Source organism: Gekko japonicus, unplaced genomic scaffold (assembly GCF_001447785.1).
Source record: "Gekko japonicus isolate JY-2015 unplaced genomic scaffold, Gekko_japonicus_V1.1 scaffold3719, whole genome shotgun sequence".
Lineage (NCBI taxonomy): Eukaryota > Metazoa > Chordata > Lepidosauria > Squamata > Gekkonidae > Gekko > Gekko japonicus.
This window is the reverse complement of record NW_015174362.1, coordinates 87,094-91,800: the sequence shown is the minus strand read 5'-3', so window position 1 is coordinate 91,800 and position 4,707 is coordinate 87,094.

Below are 4,707 nucleotides of genomic sequence, written 5' to 3'. Positions count from 1 at the left end.
ATTTTCCATTAATCATACAATATCCATCTTTTTCTCACTTAGTCAAAAATCCAATTTTCCCTCCCTCCCCCAAAAGGCTTCCCGCAATGCGTCTCCCTTATGTCACCTACAGTCAATAAGTTCAAGATAACATCATGTACTTAATATTGTTCTAAATATAGTAAACTATGTTTCACGTCCCAGTTCTTTTCTAAATATGTTTTAAAGTCACTCCATTCTTCAAAAAATTCCTGGTCTTCTTCATTATTAAATTTTCTAGTTATTTTGTCCATTTCGGCCATGAACAGAACTTTTTGTATCCATTCTTCTAGTTCTGGTATTTTTTCCTGCTTCCAATACTGGGCATATACCATTCTTGCTGTTGTTATCAAATACCAGAACAATGTCCTTTTTGTTACATTTAATTCTTCCATTTTTAGACCTAAGAGCAGAATTTCGGGAGCTTTCTTAAAAGAACATTTTAAATTTTTTTGCATTTCACAGTGGACTTTTGTCCAGAAGTCCATAGCTTTTTCACATGTCCACCACATGTGATAAAATGAGCCCTCATGTTTTTTACACTTCCAACATTTACTAGACATATTCTGATTCATATTTGCGATTTTCTTAGGTGTCATGTACCATCTATACATCATTTTGTAACAGTTTTCTTTTACATTGGTACATATTGATAGTTTCATAGAGTTTTTCCACAAATATTCCCACGTTTCTATAGTTACTTCCTTATTCATATTAACTGCCCATTTTATCATTTGCTCTTTTACAGATTCATCCTCCGTAAACCATTTCAACGGTATTTTATACATTTTAGAAACCATTTTCCTCCCCCCACTGTCCCAAACAGTTTCTACTTCGTTCCTATCAAAATGCCGCCTGTGGTTTCTCACTCTCATCAGTGAATTCTTACGGCGGAATGTGTGAGACCAAAAACGCCCACGCGGTCCTATTGTTTTGCTACACAGTAGAGCTACCAAGGGGGTTTTGGGGACCCAGCGCCAGGGATGCCAGCCTCCAGGTGAGACGTGGGCATCTCTTGGAATTACAACTCTAATGTATCCAGTCCAGACCGCGGGGCCGGCTTGGGCTCCCCGTGGTCAGGCACCAACGTCGTCGAGCTTCGCTCCAAGAGACAATGGACTATGCGGATCCTAGGCCGCTCCAATCAGGGGGCTAGGTTCCCGGCCGAGAGCCTATGGGACTCTCAGCCACTGTAAATAACCTATTGGGAAGTGGGGGGGTGTGTGTTTTGGGTGGCGGTTTCTCGGGGAATATAAGCCGGTCTGCGAGCCGGCCAAAGTCGTCTGGTTCCTGATCGAATAAAGTGCGCTTTGCTGAAATCACTCTCCGTCTGCGTACTTTTCAACAGCTTATTTCCAGAATACAGAGATCAGTCCCCCTGGCCAAAACAGACGCTTTGGAGGTTGGGGTCTATGGCCTGGTACCCCACTGAGGTCCCTGTCCTCCCCAGGATCCATCCCCAAATCTCCAGGAGTTTCCCAACCTGAATCTAGCGACCCTAACCCACCCATCCCCCGTCAGCGGCCAAGGGCAACCTTGTAACCCTACCCAGTCCAAAGTGCTTTTCTGCACCTGGTCGTGGATAATTGCTTTCAAAGGAAGAACAGAGTCAACATCTAACAGGTGTGCCTTAATTTTTAAATGTTACAATTTTATTTTTTGGCATTCTAATCGCACCCGGATACCGTAGGAATGTTCTCTGTGCTCCTAATAATGTGAACTTTAAAAAAACAAAACAAAACAACAACCCTGTAGGATGTACTCTAAGCCGGGGGTCCCCAGCAATACTCCCTCCAAGCTGTGGAGTCTTGTGAGCAAAAATTCTACTTTGTGAGCTACTGGCATTAAAAGTTGTGAGTGAGCAATTTGGCTATTGCATAAACTAGTTTGCTCTGGAGCCATCCTTCCTGAGCGAAGACAAAAATCTGTGAGCCGGCGGCTAAAAAACTGTGAGCTAGCTCACACTAACTCAGTTTAGAGGGAACACTGGTCCCCAGCTTATTTGAGCCCTTAGGCACCTTTGGAATTCTGACTCAGGGTGGTGGGCACATTTACAAAATGGCTGCCATAGGAGGTGGAGCCAACCACAAAGTGACAGGGAGCTAGGTTACATCAGTCAGTCAGTCATACTTTTTATTGGCATACTCCGACATAGTACAAAATAGGAACAAGCAAAATATACATTTCAAGATTAAGAACAAATATAGTATATAACATTCATGGCGAGACATGCCCCTCATAAATTTTAATAGACTTCTCCTGGAATTCACGAACAGCCCTTGTGATTTCTATTTCGTTATCTTTTAATAAGCAACGATAGTCAATCCCATTTACCAGACTACAGGGAAGGAGGGAGAGATTACCAAACAGTTCCCTCCGGGGATTAGAATAGAGCTGGCAGTCCAGCAATATGTGTTGGATGGAATCTGGAATATTTGCCCCACAAGGACAGACTCTCTCACTATATGGAATTCAGAGGAATCTACCATAAACAGCGTTTGAAGGAAAGGAATTCATCCTAGCCAGCATAAATGCTCTCCTCTGTTGGGGGAGCGAGTCAGGGCTATTTTTGGGCAGGAACACACAGGAACGGAGTTCCGGCTGGCTCCCAAGTTGGCCACGCCCAGCAGGAACTCATTAGCATAATAGGCCACACCCAACATCAGAAACTCATTAGGATTGGCTACATTAGGGGTGTGTGGCCTAACATGCAAAGGAGTTCCTGCTACAAAAAAAGCCCTGGGTTTTGACCACAAACAAGGTAAAGAGAATAAGAAGCAAAAGGTGGCCGTGGCTGGATGACCACACTTCTGGTAACATGGGGGTGCGGCCTAATATGCTAATGAGCTGTGCTGTCAGGGCTGTGGCCTAATATACTAATGAGTTGCTGCTGTTGGGTGTGGCCTACTATGCTAATAAGTTCCTGCTGGTTATATATAGAACTCTAATAGCACCTCTTCCACCTTTCAGGTGGAAGCTTTTTCTACAAAAAGAGCCCTGCGCGAGGTTATATAAAGAACTCTAATAGCACATCTTCCACCTTTCAGGCGGAGTCTCTGTTTAACAGGGATGCCTTTTAATCTGCGTAGCCAATGAGCAGCCCTGCTGGTCAAAAACACCACTTTCTAAAAGCTTGTGACGGGTAACAGGAAAGGTGTCGGAGGATGCCACGCACCCACGGGCACCATGTTGGTGCCCCCCCCATACAAGCAGTCGGCAAGTTACCTCCCCCCCCCGCTAGGGATGTCGTCTCCTGGTTGGGGAATACCTGGAGATTTTAGGGGTGGAGCCTAAGGTGGGCGGGGCTTGGGGAGGGGAGGGACTTCAAGGGGGTATAATACCCATAGAGTCCACCTTCCAAAGCGGCCATTTTCTCCAGGGGAACTGACCTTTGTCGCCTGGAGAGCAGTTGTAATAATGGGAGATCTCCATCTGACACCTGGGGGTTGGCAACCCTGCCCCTGAACTCGTTGAAACGAAAAGGTGGGTGGGGAAATGAGAATGGACAGGAAAGAGGCAGGCAAGAAGGAAAAGGGGAATAATGGACAGAAGGAAGAAGTCAGGAAGGTTGGTGAAAATGAAAAAGAAAGAGAAGGAAGCAAGAAAAATTGAAGTGCCTTGAAGAGGAGGGGGCAGCAAGAGGGCACGTTTAGAGTTGCCAACAACCTGGAGAAAGGCCTCTGACATCCCCCCCCCCCAGGCTGTTGGCAATTCCACTGCCCCTGTCTTCCATGTTATTTGGGGATAAGCTTACCTTTCTCCCCTAACCTAGATTTAGGTTAATTTGGCAACTAACCCCCCCTACCCATATGTAATATTTGAGGAAATCTGTTTCAGTGTGTCTGAAGGAGTGTGCATCTACACATGCAAAGTCTCTCAGCTCTCGCTTATACCCAGAATTGAACTTTGCTGGTCTCGAAGGTGCCACTGGAACTCAAAACTCCGTTCTCACATCTGTTTGTTAACTCTTGTATCTGTATGCTAATCAGGGGTCATTTCCTGCAGGAGCGGAGCTCTCCGGCAGTAAAGAGCCCAGGGGGTGGGCACATGCAACAAGCCCCGCCCCCTGCTCCCAGCTGCCCTCAGTCAGAGCAAGAAGCAGCCAGGTAAGTTGCAGAGCCCCACCCCCACCCCCCGGTCCAGTGGCACCTTTAAGACCAAGTTTTATTCAGGTACAAGCTCTCCCTCCTCGTCGAGGAAAGATCTGCACGTTCCCCCCCCCCAATAGCTAGCAATCCAAAACAGTCCAGTGGAGCCTGAGCGGTGGGTGTTGCCTTCTGACACACTTCCGGTGACGACAGGGGGTGTGGCATATGCAAATAAGTTATGCTAATGAGTTATGCTAATGCGCTCCTGCCTCTTAGCTATAATCGGCCAGTTACTTATGCAAATTGAGTCTAACTAGCCCTTGCGGGCAACTAACCCCCCCACTGACCCCTCTCTCTTCCTGTAAGTAATGGTTGAGGAAATTCTGTTTCACTGTATCTGAAGAAGTGCGCGTGCCCACGAAAGCTTACACCCAGAATTAAGCTTTGTTGGTCTTAAAGGTGCCCCCTGGACTCAAACTTTGTTCTGCTGCTTCAGACCAACACGGCTACCCCACCTAGGGTTGCCAGGCTCCAGGTGAGGCCTGGAGACCTCCCACTTTTGCAACTGATCTCCAGCTGACAGAGATCAGCTCCCCTGGAG